This window comes from Phocoena phocoena, chromosome 16, assembly GCF_963924675.1.
Source record: "Phocoena phocoena chromosome 16, mPhoPho1.1, whole genome shotgun sequence".
In the NCBI taxonomy this organism is placed as follows: Eukaryota; Metazoa; Chordata; class Mammalia; order Artiodactyla; family Phocoenidae; genus Phocoena; species Phocoena phocoena.
The window spans coordinates 43,753,372-43,774,893 of NC_089234.1; positions in this window are offsets into that span (position 1 = coordinate 43,753,372).

Sequence of the window (21,522 nt, forward strand, 5' to 3'; positions counted from 1 at the left end):
AGGTGTCTCTGCTATCTATATTTATCTCCTATTCAGAAATTCATAGGGTTTTGCCAGTGTTCTTTAGATTAAGAAATTGAGGCCAGATGAGAAGAAAATAAAAGAAAAAGATATCATCTCCACTGTCAAATTTACTTGGTAACTTTACACTCACACAGATATGTCAAAAGAAACTGTCCCATCTAAAAAACAGTTGAAAAGTCTGAATAAAATTGAACAAAGTGTTGGAGAACTACAGGAAAAATTCAAATGTACTAATATATGTGTAATAGTAGTCCTAGAATGACAAGGAAAAAAAGAAAGAAGAAATTGTTTAAAGAAATAACAGCTGGAAATTCCCGATTTTTTAAAAAAATTATTATATAGATGCAAAAGTTTCAAGGAAACCAAAAAATAAACACAAAGAGATAAACACCCAGACACATCATGGTCAAGCCACTGAAAGCAAGAGAGAAAATTTTAAAATCAGCAAGAGAAAAACGACTCATGACACAACAGGTAACAACAATGTGATTAATGGCTGACTTCTCATCAGAGACAATAGAGGCTAGAAGGCAGAGGAATGACATATTCAAAGTGCTGCAGGAAAAAAAAAAAAACTATCAAAGTAAAATTATCCTTCAAAAATTAAGGTGGGGCTTCCCTGGTGGCGCAGTGGTTGAGAGTCCGCCTGCTGATGCAGGGGACACGGGTTCGTGCCCCGTTCCAGGAAGATCCCACATGCCATGGAGCAGCTAGGCCTGTAAGCCATGGCCGCTGAGCCTGCGCGTCTGCAGCCTGTGCTCCGCAACGGGAGAAGCCACAACAGTGAGAGTCCCGCATACCGCAAAAAAAAAAAAAAAATTAAGGTGGACAGATCCTGAAGAAATTGGAAAGGAAGGGCAGGAGCTGCAGAAAGGGCCACAAATGAGGAGGAATTTCACGGTCAATGGACTGCGCCAGCTCCAGGGGTTACTGCTCCTCAGCCTAAGGCCACAGAGGGTGCTCAGGAGCCCCCAGTGCCCATCCTGCCACTCCCTGCTGAGGACCGACTGGGCCTCAGGCCTCTGCTGGAGTCAGGGCTGCAGCTCCCACTGCTCAGGCCTCTGAACACCGTGTGGCTGACAGGGTCTTGGTGCTCCAGCCGGGTGTCAGGCCTGTGCCTCTGAGGTGGGAGAGCCAAGTTCAGGACACTGCTCCATGAGAGACCTCCCAGCTCCATGTAATATCAAATGGCGAAAGCTCTCCCAGAGATTTCCTCCATCTCAATGCTAAGACCCAGCTCCACTCAAGGACCAGCAAGCTACAGTGCTGGACACCCTATGCCAAACAACTAGCAAGACAGGAACACAACTCCAAGCATCAGAAGAGAGGCTGCCTAAAATCATAAGGTCACAGACACCCCAAAACACACCACCGGATGTGGACCTGCCCACCAGAAAGACAAGATCCAGCCTCATCCACCAGAACACAGGCACCTCTCCACCAAGAAGCCTACACAACACACTGAACCAACCACACCCACTAGGGGCAGAATCCAAAAATAACAGGAACTACGAATCTGCAGCCTGTGAACAGGAGACCCCAAGCACAGTAAGTTAAGCAAAATGAAAAGACAGAGAAACACACAGCAGATGAAGGAACAAGGTAAAAACCTACCAGACCAAACAAATGAAGAGGAAATAGGCAGTCTATCTGGAAAAGAATTCAGATTCTTTCCAGATTTAGAATTCCAAAACCTTGGAAACAGAATGGAGAAAACACAAGAAACGTTTAACAAGGACCTAGAAAAACTAAACAAACAATGATGAACAACACAATAAATGAAATTAAAAATTCTTTAGAAAGAATCAACAGCAAAATAACTAAGGCAGAAGGATGGATAAGCGACCTGGAAGATAAAATAGTGGAAATAACTACCACAGAGCAGAATAAAGAAAAAAAAATGAAAAGAATTGAGGACAGTCTCAGAGACCTCTGGGACAACATTAAACGCACCAACATTCGAATTATAGGGGTCCCGGAAGAATAGAAAAAGAAAGGGACTGAGAAAATATTTGAAGAGATTATAGTTGAAAACTTCCCTAATATGGGAAAGGAAGAAATCAATCAAGTCCAGGAAGTGCAGACTCCCATACAAGGTAAATCCAAGGAGAAACATGCCAAGACACATATTAATCAAACTATCAAAAATTAAATACAAAGGAAAAATATTAAAAGCAGGGAAAAACAAAAAAATACAAGGGAATCCCCATAAGGTTAACAGGTGATCTTTCAGCAGAAACTCTGCAAGTCAGAAGGGATTGGCAGGACAAATTTAAAGTGATGAAAAGGAAAAACCTAGAACCAAGATTACTCTACCCAGCAACAATCTCATTCAGATTCAACACAGAAACTAAAACCTTTACAGACAAGCAAAAGCTGAGAGAGTTCAGCATCACCAAACCAGCTTTAGAACAAATGCTAAAGGAACTTCTCTAGGCAGGAAACACAAGAGAAGGAAAAGACCTACAATAACAAACCCAAAACAATTAAGAAAATGGTAATAGGAACATACATATCAATAATTACCTTAAATGTAAATGGATTAAGTGCTCCCACCAAAAGACACAGACTGGCTGAATGGATACAAAAAGAAGACCCAGACATATGCTGTCTAAAAGAGACCCACTTCAGACCTAGGGACATGTACATACTGAAAGTGAGAGGATGGAAAAAGATATTCCATGCAAATGGAAATCAAAGGAAAGCTGGAGTAGTAATTCTCATATAAGACAAAATAGGCTTTAAATTAAAGAACGTTACAAGAGACAAAGGAGGGCACTACATAATGATCAAGGGATGAATCCAAGAAGAAGATATAACAACTGTAAATATTTATACACCCAACATAGGAGCACCTCAATATGTAAGGCAAATGCAAACAGCCATAAAAGGGGAAATTGACAGTAACACAATAATAGTAGGGGACTTCAACACCCCACTTTCACCAATGGACAGATCATCCAAAATAAAAATAAATATGGAAACACAAGCTTTAAATGATACATTAAGCAAGATGGACTTAAATGATATTAAAAGGACATTACATCCAAAAACAACAGAATACACTTTTTTCTCAAGGTCTTATGGAACATTCTCCAGGATAGATCATATCTTGGGTCACAAATCAAGCCTTAGTAAATTTAAGAAAATTGAAATGGTATCAACTATCTTTTCCGACCACAATGCTATGAGACTAGAGATCAATTACAGGAAAAAGTCTACAAAAAATACAAACACATGGAGGCTAAACAATACACTACTAAATAATCAAGAGATCAATGAAGGAATCAAAGAGGAAATCAAAAAATACCTAGTACAGATGACAATGAAAACACAATGATGCAAAACCTATGCAATGCAGCAAAAGCACTTCTAAGAGGGAAGTTGATAGCCATACAATCTTACCTCAAGAAACATCTCAAATAAACAACTTAACCTTACACCTAAAGCAATTAGAGAAAGAAGAACAAAAAACCCCTAAAGTTGGCAGAAGGAAAGAAATAATAAAGATCAGATCAGAAATAAATGAAAAAGAAATGAAGGAAATGATAGCAAAGATCTATAAAATTAAAAGCTGGTTCTTAAGAAGATAAACAAAATTGATAAACCATTATCCAGACTCATCAAGAAAAAAGGGAGAAGACTCACATCAGTAGAATTAGAAATGAAAAAGGCGAAGTAACAACTGACACTGCAGAAATACAAAGGATCATGAGAGATTACTACAAGCAACTATACACCAATAAAATGGACAACCTGGAAGAAATGGACAAATTCTTTCAAAAGCACAGTGTTCCGAGACTGTACCAGGAAGAAATACAAAATATAAACACACCAATCACAAGCACTGAAATTGAGACTGTGATTAAAAATCCTCCAACAAACAAAAGCCCAGGACCAGATGGCTTCACAGGCAAACTCTATCAAACATTTAGAGAAGAGCTAACACCTATCCTTCTCAAACTCTTCCAAAAACAACAGAGGGAGGAACACTCCCAAATGCATTTTACGAGGCCACCATCACCCTGATACCAACACCAGACAAATATGTCACAAAGAAAGAAAACTACAGGCTAATAACACTGATGAACACAGATGCAGAAATCCTCAGCAAAATACTAGCAAACAGAATGCAACAACACATTAAAAGGGTCATACACCAGGATCAAGTGGGGTTTATCCCAGGAATGCAAGGATTCTCCAATATACACAAATCAATCAACGTGATAAACCATATTAACAAATTGAAGGAGAAAAACCATATGATCATCTCAATAGATGCAGAAAAAGCTTCCAACAAAATTCAACACCCATTTATGATAAAAATCCTCCAGAAAGTAGTCATAGAGGGAACTGACCTCAACATAATAAAGCCCATATATGACAAACTCATGCTCAATGGTGAAAAACTGAAACCATTTCCACTAAGATCAGAAACAAGACAAGGTTGCCCACTCTCACCACTATTATTCAACATAGTTTTGGAAGTCTTAGCCACAGCAATCAGAAAAGAAAAAGAAATAAAAGGAATCCAAATGGGAAAAGAAGAAGTAAAGCTGTCACTGTTTGTAGATGACATGATACTATACATAGAGAATCCTAAAGAGGCTGCCAGAAAACTACTACAGCTAATCAATGAATTTGGTCAAGTAGCAGGATACAAAATTAATGCACAGAAATCTCTTGCATTCCTATACACTAGTGATGAAAAATCTGAAAGAGAAATTAAGGAAACATTCCCATTTACCATTGTAACAAAAAGAATAAAATACCTAGGAATAAACCTACCTAAGGAGACAAAAGACCTGTATGCAGAAAACTATAAGACACTGATAACTGAAATTAAAGGTGATACAAACAGATGGTGAAATATACCATGTTCTTGGATTGGAAGAATCAACATTGTGAAAATGACTATACTACCTAAAGCAATCTAGAGTTACGGTGCAATCCCTATCAAACAACCAATGACATTTATCACAGAACTAGAACAAAAAATTTCACAATTTGTATGGAAATACAAAAGACCCCGAATAGCCAAAGCAATCTTGAGAAAGAAAGAGCTGGAGGAATCAGGCTCCCTGGCTTCAGACTACACTACAAAGCTACAGTAATCAAGACAGTATGGTACTGGCCCAAAAACAGAAATATAGATGAAGAGAACAGAATAGAAAGCCCAGAGATAAACCCATGCACACACAGTCACCTTATTTTTGATAAAAGAGGCAAGAATGTACAATAGAGAGAAGACAGCCTCTTCCATAAGTGGTGCTGGGAAAACTGGATAGCTACATGTAAAAGAATGAAATTAGAACACTCCCTAACACCATACACAAAAATAAAGTCAAGGGCTTACCTGGTGGCACCAGTGGTTGAGAGTCCACCTGCTGATGCAGGGGACATGGGTTCGTGCCCATGTCTCCAAAATATACAAGAAGCTCATGCAGCTCAATATCCAAAAACAACCAACCCAATCCAAAAATGGGCAGAAGTCCTAAACAGACATTCTCCAAAGAAGATATACAGATTGCCAACAAACACATGAAAGGATGTTCAACATCACTAATCATTAGAGAAAGGCAAATCAAAACTCCAATGAGGTATCACCTCACACCAGTCAGAATGGCCATCATCAAAAAATCTACAAACAATAAATCCTGGAGATGGTGTGGAGAAAAGAGAACCCTCTTGCACTGTTAGTGGGAATGTAAATTGATAGAGCCACTATGAAGATCAGTATGGAGGTTCCTTTAAAAACTAAAAATAGAACTACCATATGACCCAGCGATCCCACTACTGGCCATATACCCTGAGAAAACCATAATTCAAAAAGAGTCATGTACCACAATATTCACTGCAGCTCTATTTACAATAGCCAGGACATGGAAGCAACCTACATATCCGTTGACAGATGAATGGATAAAGGAGATGTGGCACATATATACAATGTAATATTATTCAGCCATAAAAAGCAACAAAATTGAGTTATTTGTAGTGAGGTGGATGGACCTAGAGTCTGTGATACAGAGTGAGGTCAGAAAGAGAAAAACAAATACCATATGCTAACACACATATATGGATGTTTAAAAAAAAATGGTTCTGAAGCAGCTAGGGGCAGGACAGGAATAAAGACTCAGACGTTGGAAATGGACTTGTGGACATGGGGAGGGGGAAGGGTAAGCTGGGATGAAGTGAGAGAGTGGCATGGACATATATACACTACCAAATATAAAATAGATAGCTAGTGGGAAGCAGCTGCATAGCACAGGAGATCAGCTCGGCACTTTGTGACCATGTAGAGGAGTGGGATAGGGAGGGTGGGAGGGAGACGCAAGAGGGAGGAGATATGGGCATATATGTATGTGTATAGCTGATTCACTTTGTTATAAAGCAGAAACTAACAAAAAAAAGGAATAGTGAAGAAATTAATGTAAATAATGAATAATAAATTAATGTAATACAAAAATAATAATAGTCATAAATCCTAGGAAGTGCAAAGTAATGTGGAGAAAAAAGGTGGAGTCCAAGCATAGAAAGTGAGATGGGATGCTAACATTTGGGCAGGAACCAGCTGGTCACTGGATGACATGGAATCTGGAGGAGAAATCCAGAACAAGCTCAGCCTAAAGCCCCACACTCTATCTGTGTGACCAGGAGGAGGAGCAGGAGGTAAGTTGGAGATGTGAGGGGCCAGATCACATTGCACCTTGAGGGCAAAGTGAGGGAGTTTCCCTTCTATCCTAATAGTGGTGAGTAGCCACTGAGAGGTGTTGAGCAGAAGAATCCATGTGGACAACAGAGTTTAGAGAGAAGAAGTGTGGAAAGGAGACCAGGTGAGAGCCGCAGTAGAGTCCAGCTGAGAGCTGAGGGTGCTTTAAACTATGTGGTCATGGCAGAAGTGACGAGAAGCCGTCTGATGTGGGACGTACTTTAAAGACAAAATCAGTGGGACTTTCTGATAGGAAGGATGTGGCTGTGAAAGAACGAACTGAGTCAGGGATGCCTGCGAGTCTTATTTCCTGACTTGGAGAAGACTCGAGGGGAACTGAGAGCTCTGTTTCAGAAGTGGTAAGTGTGAAGTCCTAGCAGAATTTTAGGGCAGATGTCTAGGAAGAGGTTGGATATACAAGTCCAGGGCTCAGGAGAGACATGAAGACAAGAGATGCAGACTGGAAGCCGCCAGCACGCGGATGGCATTGAAGCTGTGGGGCTAGACAGGGTCAACTGGGATGAGAAAAGAAGCATGAAGGGACGTGAAGATAAGGTGGAGCCACTATTAACAGCAGTGGTCCAACCCGGAGCAACCCCTGGGGAGTGTGATACCACCTGTTAACGTGATTAAAGTCTATCAAAGAGAAAGTGACCCGCGGTGTCAGAACTGCCAAAAGGTCGACTGAGATGAAGACTGAGGATGAACACTGCATTTAGTGCCAAGGTCACTTGTTGATCTGACACGCATTTCAGTTACTGAAGTGGCTAGAGCCCCAGCGACACTGGTGGAAGAAGAGAATATGAGAACATGGAGCAGGTGGGCAGACAACCCTTGTTAGAGAGTCTGGCTACAAAGAAATGCAGAGAAATTGTGGCTGAAGGGGGTCTGCGTCATTGCAGCAGAGCATTTACTGCTTATCGAACACCATTCCCCTTCCCCACACCTCACCTCCGTTTTCCAGTCCCTGCAGCAAAACAAGTCAACGATGAGAGGAAGGAAGGAAAAGAAAGTGTTGGAGGTTTGAGAAGAAAAGAGAGGATATTTGTATGGAAAATGGCTTCTTTCTCTTGTCGATGGTTCCTGATTAAGAAAGGAATAGAATTCCTGCTTCGACACGGACCTAAATAGCCCAGAGAAAATTCTTCCCCGTCTATCAAACGCAGCAGTCTAATGCGGCTGACAAGGACACCTAAAGGCAGCAAATGACAGTCAGCCATTTATAATGGAAGGTTTTTCACTGAACTATGTTTGGTTCCTACTATAAATTATATCCAGATAGAAAACGACCAGATTAAAATGAAACATTACAATGGAACAACAAAACTTCAGTTTTATTTAGAAATAAAACAACCTTCCAAACAGGCATCCCTAATCTCTCAGACAATGATAAGGCAATCTGGCAGCTTTCAAAAGTCGAAGTAACTTTCAAGCACGGCTATTTAAACGGACAGAAATTTACTCAGCTGTCAATGCAAACTTTAAAAAGAGAACTAACAGTTTTTTAAATCAATGTATAAAACTTTAGAATTTATATGAGATAAAAGCTTGTTTTCAACATTTTTAAGATTGAAAGCAAAAGCAGACACTGCTTTTCTAAAGCTATTATTGAACAAAAAAGTTTGGAGTAAAGAGTACATGGATGGACCTAGAGAATATTGCGCTTGGTGAAAAAGTCAGAGAAAGACAAATATTATGTATCACTTATATGTGGAATCTAAGAATTATGCAAATGAATCAATATACAAAACAGAAGCAGACTCACAGACATAGAAAACAAACTTACAGTTACCAAAGCGGAGAGGGAGGGACAAATTAGGAATATGGGATTAGCAGATAAAAACTACTATACATAAAATCAGCAGCAAGGATTTACTGTATAGCACAGGGAATTGTATTCAATATCTTGTAATAACCTATAATGGAATATAATCTGCAAAGAAATAACTGAATCACTATGCTGTACACCTGAAACTAACAATATTATAAATCAACTATACTTCAATTTTAAAAAAGGTGACGCATGAGTGAGCATTTCCTCTGATACCAGAGGACCCAGGTGACTTGCAAAACATTATAGGAAGATTACACTTCTGGTCAACCTATACAAACACCAGGAAAAGGTCTGCTTCTTGTCCTGGGATCTGGACCAGTAATTCTGCTTGAAAAGGTACATTAAGAGGATTCCACTGTCGAATGGATCCGAGATAGAGTCCAAAGTGATCAAATAAAAGTTAAAGATCAGTCAGGTATCAAATAGTCAAGAAGACCAATCAAGGTAGAAATAAGAAACATTGGTAAGAATTGTGAATAAAGGGTATGGGTAATGGGCAGTTAGGAACTCAAATCAGAGTCTGGCTGGGAGTGAGGAATGTGGAGGAGGCATGAATTGGTTCATTCCCTGGTGGTTCAGTGGCTAAGACTCAACATTCCCAATGCAGGGGGTCCGGGTTTGATCCCTGGTCAGGGAACTAGATCCCACATGCTGCAACTAAAGATCCCATGTGGCACAACTAAGACCCAGCACAGCCAAATAAATAAATAAATACTAAAAAAAAAAAAAAAAAAGAAAAACATTAAAAAAAATGGTCTTGTGAAGTATGATCTCCTTCTATCTTATGCTCATGGCAAACTGTCTGAACCAAGACACGACTGGATTAGCTGGGTAATGGCATGGGAAGCAAAGGATTCCCAGCGTTAAGTTTTGGACAAAGATATGCTGGAATTAGCATGTTGGTTCTGCACCTGTAGCTGTGTAACTCTGAGGAAGCTGCTTCACTCCTCTGAGCCGCAGTATTGCCAACTACTCTACGGGAATAATAACTTCAAAGTGTTGTGAAAATTAAAGTAAACAACGTATGTGAAAATGCCTGGCACATGGAAGGCACACATAAACATCTTCCTCCATCGGGCCAATACATACTCTACATGCTCATCGGGTGTTTAAATCACATTGATTATTTTCAGAAATTTGAGCACAAGGAAATACTAATCAGAGGATCTGTGTTGTGTGATCTTAAGAAAATACAGAGATGATAATTTGTTTCATGACACTGACAATGTCAACTTTTACAAGAACAACTATTTAAAAAACCTTGGGTTTCCTAATCAAATTGTTGGCATAGAAACAAGAAGGGAATAGAAGATAAACTTATTATCTGCAAACATAAACTCAGAAAATAAAAATCTTTATCTACTAAAGGTGCCTATTTATTGATAAGCATAAACAGTTGAAGCTTGAAAAGACAGTAGCCACATGAGTGAAGGACAGAATCTTGTTCAGGGAGATCACTGGTCTACACTGCCTACCCAGTTATTGACAAAGGCCTGGTTAGAACCCACGTGTCTCCGTGCACGTGTGTCTAGCATTCATTCTCACTAGAGAAGAAGTGTACACCTTGTTTCCTTGGAAAAGTCCGTCTTGGTCCCACAGCTAAGTTGTCCACTCTGGCATAGCGTGGACATGTGTTTCCCCTCTCTGCAAAGTCACCATATCGATCATTTCCACCTGTATACAGTAGTGAAGGGCACAGGTTCTAGAGTCCAGCTGAGTTTGAATCTCTTCTCTCCAAATTACTGAACCTACCTAAGCCTCCACAAAGAATAACAGTACTTACTTTGCTGTGAGAAGAGAAAATGAGATGAGCCTTTAAACTATGCTTGACACGTGATGCAATACATGTGGGCCATTTTTATTACTAGTCAGTAAGGGCAATTAGGGCAAAGAGTGTTTCATACCAGATGTCAACACACTCATGGTGTGGCACTCTCCCCCAAAATACTATAGGATGTGTCCCTTGCCCAACACTTAGTACAAATGAAAACACATGAAATTCATAAACGTTGAAAGTAGTTGTGATTATGTTTTTAAAATATAGGTAGTCCTTGCTGTGCACCATTTTGATTTGCATGCATTTCAGTTTTCATGGGTTAGTCAGATAAACCCAGTGCTTCAACAACATAATAGTTAAATTTTCAATTACTACAGCACATCTTCTATGGTGAAGAGTCTATTAAATGATTTTCTGATTTAAGAAAAAAACATATGATCATCTCATCTCAATAGATGCAGAAAAAGCTTCCAACAAAATTCATCACCCATTTATGATGAAAACCGTTCAGAAAGTAAGCACAGAGGGAACTTACCTCAACATAATAAAGGCCATATATGACAAACCCACACCCAACATCGTTCTCAATGGTGAAAAACTGAAACCATTTCCTCTATGATCAGGAACAAGACAAGGCTGTCCACTCTCACCACTATCATTCAACACAGTTTTGGAAGTTTTAGCCACAGCAATCAGAGAAGAAAAAGAAATACAAGGAATCCAAATCGGAAAAGAAGAAGTAAAACTGTCACTCTTTGCAGATGACATGATACTATACATAGAGAATCCTAAAGAGGCTACCAGAAAACTACTAGAGTTAATCAATGAATTTGGTAAAGTAGCAGGATACAAAATCAATGCACAGAAATCTCTAGCATTCCTATACACTAATGATGAAAAATCTGAAAGAGAAATTAAGGAAACACTCCCACTTACCACTGCAACAAAAAGAATAAAATACCTAGGAATACACCTACCTAAGGAGACAAAAGACCTGTATGCAGAAAACTATAAGACACTGATGAAAGGAATTAAAGACGATACAAACAGATGGAGAGATATTCCATGTTCTTGGATTGGAAGAATAAACATTTTGAAAATGACTATATTACCCAAAGCAATCTACAGATTCAATGCAATCCCTATCAAACTACCAATGGCATTTATCACAGAACTAGAACAAAAAATTCCACAATTTGTATGGAAACACAAAAGACCCTGAATAGCCAAAGCAATCTTGAGAAGGAAAAATGGAGCTGGAGGAATCAGGCTCCCGGACATCAGACTATACTACAAGGCTACAGTGATCAAGACAGTATGGTACTGGCACAGAAACAGAAATAAAGATCAATGGAACAGGATAGAAAGTCCAGAGATAAGGTGACCATATGTGTGTGGGTTTACCTTTGATAAAGGATGCAAGAATATACAATGGAGAAAAGACAGCATCTTCAATAAGTGGTGCTGGGAAAACTGGGGAGCCACATGTAAAAGAATGAAATTAGAACACTCCCTAACACCACCCACAAAAATAAACTCAAAATGGATTAAAGACCTAAATGTAAGGCCAGACATTATCAAACTCTTAGAGGAAAACATAGGCAGAACACTCTATGACATAAATCACAGCAAGACCCTTTTGACCCACCTCCTAGAAAAAGGGAAATAAAAACAAAAATAAACAAATGGGACCTAAAGAAACTTCAAAGCTTTTGCACAGCAAAGGAAGCCATAAACAAGATGAAAAGACAACCCTCAGAATGGGAGAAAATATTTGCAAATGAAGCAACTGACAAAGGACTAATCCCCAAAATTTACAAGCAGCACATGCAGCTCAATATCAAAAAAACAAACAACCCAATCCAAAAATGGGCAGAAGACCTAAACAGACATTTCTCCAAAGAAGATATACAGATTGCCAGCAAACATATGAAACGATGCTCAACATCCCTAATCATTACAGAAATGCAAATCAAAACTACAATGAGGGGGGCTTCGCTGGTGGCGCAGTGGTTGAGAGTCCGCCTGCCGATGCAGGGGACACGGGTTTGTGCCCCAGTCTGGGAAGATCCCACATGCCGCGGTGCAGCTAGGCCCATGAGCCATGGCCACTGAGCCTGCGCATCCAGAGCCTGTGCTCCACAACTGGAGAGGCCACAGCAGTGAGAGGTCCGTGTACCGCAAAAAAAAAAAAAAAAAAACTACAATGAGGTATCACCTCACACCAGTCAGAATGGCCATCATCAAAATATCTACAAACAATAAATGCTGGAGAGAGTGTGGAGAAAAGGAAAACCTCTTGCACTGCTGGTAAGAATGTAGACTGATACAGCCTCTATGGAGAACAGTATGGAGGTCCCTTAAAAAACTAAAAATAGAACTACCATACCACCCAGCAAACCCATTACTGGGTACATACCCTGAGAAAACCATAATTCAGAAAGAGTCATGTACCACAATGTTCATTGCAGCTCTATTTACAATAGCCAGGACATGAAAGCAACCTAAGTGTCCATCAAAGATGAATGGATAAAGAAGATGTGGTATATATATACAATGGAATATTACTCAGCCATAAAAAGAAACAAAATTGAGTTATTTTTAGTGAGGTGGATTGACTTAGAGTCTGTCATACAGAGTGAAGTAAGTCAGTTAGTGAGGTGGATTGACTTAGAGTCTGTCATACAGAGTGAACTAAGTCAGAAAGAGAAAAACAAATACCATATGCTAATATATATATATGGAATCTAAAAAAAAAATGGTTCTGAAAATTGTAGGGGCAGGATAGGAATAAAGATGCAGACTTAAAGAATGGACTTGAGGACACGGGGAGGGGGAAGGGTAAGCTGGGACGAAATGAGAGAGTGGTATGGACATATACACACTACAAAATGTAAAACAGATAACTAGTGGGAAGCAGCCACATAGCACAGGGAGATCAGCTCAGTGCTTTGTGACCAACTAGAGGGGTGAGATAGGGAGGGTGGGAGGGAGACGCAAGAGGGAGAAGATACGGGGATATATGTATGTGTATAGCTGATTCTCTTTGTTATAAAGCAGAAACTAACACACCATTGTAAAGCAATTATACTCCAATAAAGATGTTAAAAAAAAAGAAAAATGAAGGTGCAACCAAGAGAGTCGTACATAAATAAAAAGTGAGATAATTTATTTCTAGCAGAACTGCCTTTCAAGAATTACTAAAGTAAGTCTTTCAGCTGGAAAGAAAATGACATGAAATAGCAACTTTAATACAAAGAAATGAAGAGCATAAGAAATAGAAAATAGGTCAGCAAATAAAAAAGACTACACGTTATTAACTGACTGTGTCCACCCTCTGAATTCACATGTTGAGATCTAACCCCCAATGTGATTGTATTAACAGGTGGTGACTTGGGGAGGTAAATCATGAATGGGATAAGTGCCCTTATAACAGAGATCCCAGAGAGATCTCTTGCTTTTTCCACCATGCAGGGACACAGCAAGAAGACAGCTGTCCATAAACCAGGAAGCAAGCCCTTACCAAACAGTAAATCTGCTACTGCCTTCATCTGGGACTTCTCAGCTTCCAGAACTGTGAGAAATAAATGTTCATTGTTTATAAGCCACCTACTCTACAGTATCTTGTTACAGCAGACTGAACTAAGACACTATATTGATATGTTTTCTCTTTTCTCCTTAGTTTCTCTAAAAAACATAAGTTTGTAAAAAAACAGCAATGATTATAGTATTGTTAGATTAGGCTTGCAACATATAAAAGTGTAATATATGTTAATATTAGCACAAATAAAAGGAGAGGCAGAAAATGGAGCTATCTTAGAGCAAAGTTGCTATATTTTACCAGAATTACATTAGTATTAATCTGAAGAAAACTCTGATAAGATTGTATATCATATTTCTAGATCAATCACTAAATAACCAACTCTAAAAATAGTTCAAAATCAACAGAGGAATGAAATGGTAGAAAGAAAAATATCTGTTAAACAAAGAGATGACATTAAACGAAGGAGAAAAGAATGACATGAAACCTATAGAAAAAAATAAAGTGGCAGATGTAAGTCCAAACATAGCAATAATTACATATAAATGGACAAAATACTCTAATCAAAAGGCAGAGATTGTCAAACACAATAAATAAGCAAGATTCAACCATATGCTCTGTACAGGAATACACACAAATAGGTGGAAAGTAATGAATGGTGGAAGAAAACGCAAAATGTAATCATAAAAGAGCTGGAGGCATTATGTTAATACTAAACAGACCTTAAGCAACACTCCTAGAAACAAAGAATAATTTCATAATGATAAATTATCAATGCATCAGGAAAATATAAAAATTATAAAGGTTTATGCATGTGTCAAGTGAGTTTCAAAATACACAAAGCAAAAACTTACAGAACTGAAGAGAGTAGATAATTCAACACTTAAAGTTGAATATTTCAATACCCCTCTCAGTAACTGAAAGAACAATTTGCATTAAATCAGTAAGAATATTAAAGACATGAACAATAGCCACCAAACTTATATAACCGGCATTGGTAGAATATTCTACCCCAAAAGAGCAGACTACAGTCTTTCCAAATGTACATGAAACATTCTCTAGAATACACCATTTGCTAAACCATGTGCTACACTATATGTGGTATCAGACTGGCCATGTGCATACAGTCATTGTGGTTTAAATCTGTTTGTGGCAGAATGAGAACACTGGGGCAGTCCTGGATTTGAATCATGATTTAGGAATTTACTAGATGTTAAATTTTGGACAAGCTCTTCAACTTGTATGAGATTGTGGATAGCAAAATTGCCTATTTCACAGCTTGCTGAAAGAATTCAACATAATACGTGTGAGTGTCTAAAACAGGAAGTGCTCAATGAAGGGTAACTAACATTCCTTCATTATCATGAACATGCAGAAGTAGCTGTTACTGTTTCCTTATTTTGTCCTTTTAAGTCAGAAGTAGAGAAGCCTTATCTATTCTAAATGATGAGATGACGACCAATGGAAACTAAAATTTGCTATGGAGTGGAGCTGAAGTAGTAACAAGATACGCTTCTGGCAGCTGCTTCTGGAGCTTGGTAGTGAAGAGCCAATGTCCTAAACATATTTCCCATACATTTTGAGTATCTGGGCCCAATAACAAGATCAGTTAGTACCCAAGATAATTTATATTATGGTTCCTGAAGGCAAATACTATTTTGGAATGACTAGGAAGCAGGTTTGTTTACAAGTTCATAGTAAGTGGCAACAATTCTATCATACCTTCTATTTTTATACTTTTAATTTACATACTTGTACCAGTAAAATAATAGCTATATTTTACTAGGATTTAACAAGCAGATTTTTTAAAAACAACATGGCAAGTATTCAGTACAGATTTATGTATTCAGTGTGCTCTACGACAGGTGCATTAAAATGCATATACATCCAATTATCTCTAGTCTGTCATGTAGGATTTCACATTGTATACTACAGAACAACAAAAAAGCTGATTTTACTCCAGGGAATCAGATTTAATTATCTATTTTCCTTTGGGTCTCAGGCAGAAGAAGAAATGAACTGTCCAGGATTCTCCTGTTCCTTAACCCTTACTCACCGAACTGAAGTGAGATATTAAATCAATCAGGATTTTTAAGTTACTGTGTAGTTACTGTATCATAAAACAGAGTTTAAGAGTTAGATTCCAAGACTTGTAAGAGGACATAAGTCCTCTAATAAGGTATTTCTTAACTAGTAGTTTTGTTTTTTTTAATTTATTGAATTTAATTTTGGCTGTAGTGTGTCTTTGTTGCTGCACGCAGGCTTTCTCTAGTTGCGGCAAGTGGGGGCTACTCTTCGTTGCGGTGCAAGGGCTGCTCATTGTTGTGGCTTCTCTTGTTGTGGAGCACGGACTCTAGGCGTGCAGACTTCAGTAGTTGTGGGGTGGGGGCTCTAGAGCGCAGGCTCAGTAGTTGTGACGCACAGGCTTAGCTGCTCCGCGGCATGTGGGATCTTTCCGGACCAGGGCTCGAACCCGTGTCCCCTGCATTGGCAGGTGGATTCTTAACCACTGAGCCACCAGGGAAGCCCTTTATTAGTAGTTTATATGATATTAATAGATGTTATATGGGAAAAAAAATCTCATGATGAATAAATTTAAAATAAGGTCAAACAAAAGTGAACTGCTATTATTTTTTTCCCTTGCTACAGTATATCTCTGAATGTTTTTTGAATTTTTAATGAATACACATACTGTAGGAAATTCTGAGAGGGAGATATAGAATGCACTATCTCCCAAACTTGTTTAACTAATGAATCCAATTTTTCTGGAAGATATTTTGAAAACTGTTGCTTCTGTCCAACTCATTCTGTGCACAAAATGAAGCTGAATTTCAGAAAAGTGGCTCATTCAAAGTCACAGGTAATCACAGAACTAGGATTCAAGTTTTCTATGTCTAGAGGAAGAAATATTTTTCATGTCAATCCTTACTCTCCAGCCCATCTCATGGACTGTTTTGAGAAGAATTCCAACGAGTCTTATATCTTTGTAAAAATTTTATAATATTGTGATGAAAAAATCACATCTACACTTTCCGTAGTCAATTGATTTAGCTTCTGAAGAATAGGAAAGTAGCTCTAACTCTTTGATTTTGGAGATTCTCTTTTATATTTCCTTCCTTTCCTTGTTTCTATAATTTTTCTATCATTTTCCTCCTACCATACTTCATGCTGCCTCAAGAATATGGCATGTTTTCCATTGTGTATATAATCTCACATTAGTGAGGACACTCTTCTAAACACCGTAGGCCCAATATTAACCCAGATTAATTATATTTGTCATAGATTCTGTCTAAATGGTAAATTCAGTATTTCTCATGATAATTATTTCATGTACCAAACATTAAATATTTTTACATTTATATTTTTGTTTAATCCTTATAAATCACCTTATAACATGGATAATATTATTGAGTCTATTTTATAAATCAGGAAAATAAACTTTAAAATGTTAAGGTACTAACCCAAGCTTTCTCATTGCTGAGTTGCAGTTGAAACACTGGTATTAGGACTCCAGAATTACACTCTTATTAATCACTCACCATGTGGTTGGCTTAGCTTTTAAGTGCTCCCAGCAGTTAAATGTCAAATCACCAAGACTAGAGTGCTTATTTGATGTGATGACTAAGCAAACAGAAACAATTATGGCAAGATTAATGCTCAATCGGTCACCCAACAGCACGCCAGTCTCACTCTTCAACAAAGCACCATTTTATCTTCAATACAAGGATGATGATTATGCCTGATATCAAGAACTTTTTAGGTGCAAACAAACGAGAATATTCAGCCGCATAATCAGTAAAGCACTAAGTTATGACAAATATTTCACTTATATTTAATAGCCCATCAGCAGGAAGAAAACAACATTTGAACAGAATATATCAAATATTATTTTTTGTGGATCAAGATTATTATGAAGTATAAAAGAATGAATTCAAGGCCCACTTGAGTTATTTGAGAAATGATCACTGCTATTCTAATCAATGTGTAACTGAGTCTCATATTTAAGATACAGCTTTAACTTAGAATAACAAAACTTCTACATGCATTTTATCTTAGTTTGTCCTTCCAGATCCATTTTCAGCAATTCTGTGCCCTACTCTGTGCCTCAGGAGACTGAATGGCAAGAACTTTGGTCACTAAGCTCCTTTGCTCTCTGGCTTCCCACACTCAACCGCTGGGAGGCTCTACAGGGTCAGAAGGTGGGAACATAAACAAGTCAAGGAATTTACTGCCTCTATCCCCTTCTGCCAGGATGCTGTTTGGCAGTGGTTCTTTCCTCTTGTGTAAAGGCACAACTCTTGTCAGAGCTGTATTTCCTGTGGGTTCAGGTAACTGCTCCCTCTCCTTGCCCTTTTATGCCTAGAAGTGGTAACAGGTTTTCACTTTTACTATCCTATGTTTCTTGTTGATTTCCTTATTCCACCCACATCTCTATAAATAGCCCCTCCAACACTTCAGATACCCTTTTGAGTAAGATCTATATTCCACCTGGGACCTTGACTGATATACCTAATTTTAAAAAACAGAAACAATAAACAAACAAGGAGACATCTCTCCACTGTGGAGTGGCTTCTCACCACACTACAGCAAGCATAAAATATTCACTATGCAGTTAATGAGTGTTTGCTATTCTTCCTTGTGCTCAACAACCACACCTGCAACCCATTTGGGAGCTAATAGACTATTTTGCAATCCACTTGGTGTAACTTTGAATTATAAAGGCCTGAACTATAAGAAGTTTCTCCCTGAAGAAAGTTTTGATTCCTTAACTGAGATATGAATTGAGAATTTAAAAAGAAAATACTTTTAGTCACCATGAGCTATCTTCTTTTGTTCTTTTTTTTTTTAACATCTTTATTGGAGTATAATTGATTTACAATGGTGTGTTACTTTCTGCTTTATAACAAAGTGAATCAGCTATACATATACGTATATCCCCACATCTCCTCCCTCTTGTGTCTCCCTCCTACCCTCCCCATCCCACCCCTCTAGGTGGACACAAAGCCCCAAGCTGATCTCCCTGTGCTATGGGCTGCTTCCCACTAGCTCTGTTTTACATTTGGTAGTGTATATATCAGTTCAAAAGTCACTTCTCGGGACTTCCCTGGTGGCACAGTGGTTAAGAATCCACCTGCCAATGCAGGGGACACGGGTTTGAGCCCTGCTCTGGGAAGATCCCACATGCCACGGAGCAACTAAGCCCGTGCGCCACAACTAATGAGCCTGTGCTCTAGAGCCCACAAGCCACAACTACTGAAGCCTGTGCACGTAGAGCCCGTGCTCCTCAACTAGAGAAGCCACCACAATAAGAAGTCCGCGCACCGCAAAGAAGAGTAGCCCCCGCTCGCCACAACTAGAGAAAGCCTACGCACAGCAACGGAGACCCAATGTGGCCAAAAAAATAAATATATATTTTTTAATTTTTAAAAAAGTTACCTATTTTTGATAGTTGAAGCCATTTACTAAGAATTTTGCCTTAAACACAGAGACTATCATTTTAATAAATCATGAAGTCTTTATATCTTAATTTCATCAAGTATAGCTGTAAGAGAGGTATTTCTGATTTTAATGCTATTTTATGGGAGAAAAGGGAAAATGAAAAGAGGAGAAGTAAAGGAAACAGGCATCCCCCATATAGCATAATATTGAAGATATTCTAAGTGAAATATTAGTTATAGAAAACTCTGCTCTAGCTCTACTGAAGGAAAATGTAAAATCCATGATACGTTTAAAGAAACACATAAAAATAAGGACATGAATAAGATCTTCAAAAATGAGTACAAATTTGTATTGTTGAATATGAAAAATGGCAGCTTTTCAAGATCTTACAGGCAATAATTGAAATAAAATTCTACATCAAGGTTTTTATTAATATGTAATTATTAATAATCACTATCTAATAATTTCAATTTTTCAAACCTCTGATTTTTTTTAATGTTATTAGGACCACTTAAGATGATTAGTAGGAAAAACTAATATACTAATAAACATTTACTAGGACTTTATTATGTATCAGGCACTATGTTTTATACACACTAACTTATCCTCCAAATGACCAATATTAGCTGACATTTATTGAGCACTTAGCAAGTACCAGATAGTTTTAGATGCTTTATACACATGAACTCATTCAATCCTCACACCAAACCTATGAGCTAGGTACTATTACTGTCTTCATGTTACAAATTAAAACCCTAAGGCAGAGAAAGGTTTTAAGCAACTTGCTCAAGGTTACACATCTATTAAGTGGTAGAGCCGGAATGTGAACACAAGGACTCACCTCAGAACTCATTCTTTTAAACAATTCTGTTTTTATCATTCCCATTTTACAATGGGGAGAACTCAGGCTTTTTAAAAAATTAATTTGTCAAAGTCACACCGCTAATAAGTAATTGTATTAGTTTACTAGGGCAGTCATAACAAAGTACCACAATCTGAGCGGCAGAAATGTATTGTCTCCAAATTCTGGAGACTAGAAGTCCAAAATCAAGATGTTCACAGGGTTGGTTCTTCTGAGGGCTGTGAGGGAAGGTTCTATTCCAGGCTTCTTTCCTTGGCTTGTAGGTGGTTATCTCCATGTTCACATGGCATTCTCACTGTGTGTGTATCTGCCTCCAAATTCCCCCTTTTTATAAGGACAACAGTTGTACTGGATTAGGGTTCATCCTAATGACCTCATCTTAACTTAATTATCTCTGTAAAGACCCTAACTTCAAATAAAGTCCATCATAAGGTACTGGGGGTTAGGGCTTTAACACATGAATTTGGGGAGGACATAATTCAACCCATAACAGTAATTTGAGCTAGGGCTTAAACCTAAGTGTACTTTCAAGGTTCTGACAATGATAAGTAGAAACCTCATTTTCTCAGCAACTCAAATATAAATACAAGTATACCATGGAGATATTCCAGGTTCCAGACTACCACAAAAAAGCAAATATCATAATAAAGTGAACCACACAAATTTTTTGCTTCCCGGTGTATATGAAAGTTATGTTTAAACTATAATGTAGTCTATTGAGTGTGGAATAACATTATGTCTAAAAAATGTACATACCCTAATTTAAAATACTTAACCGGTAAAAAAAATGCTAACCAACATCTGAGACTTCATCGAGTCACACAAGTCACATCAAAGATCAATGACAGATCACCATATCAAATATAATAATAATGAAAAAGTTTGAAATATTACAAGAATTACAAAAGTGTGATGCAGAGACACAAAGTGAGTAAATGCTGCCGGAAAAATGATGCCAATAGACTTGCCTGACACAGAGTTACCAAAAACCTTCAATTTGTAAAAATCACAGTATCTGCAAAGTGCAATAAAGCAAAGCATAATAAAAGGAGGTATGCCTGTATCACTTACATACAATCCCAGGATCCAAAGATGTACAGAGACTAGTGGCACTATCCTCCAGACTCCTTTAACTGGGACACCATGTTCTCTCTAAGGCACTATGACATATACATTTAGGACCCTAATTCTCTACGTGAAGGAAGATGATAGATAAATGGAATGACCATTCCTCTTCCCTCAGTCACAGGCCTCTCTTTGCACAGTAAGTTCTGAGAACCTATCTAAGTTGCACGTCTCGTCTCTTAAATCATTTTACCAATAGTCAAACCCTGGG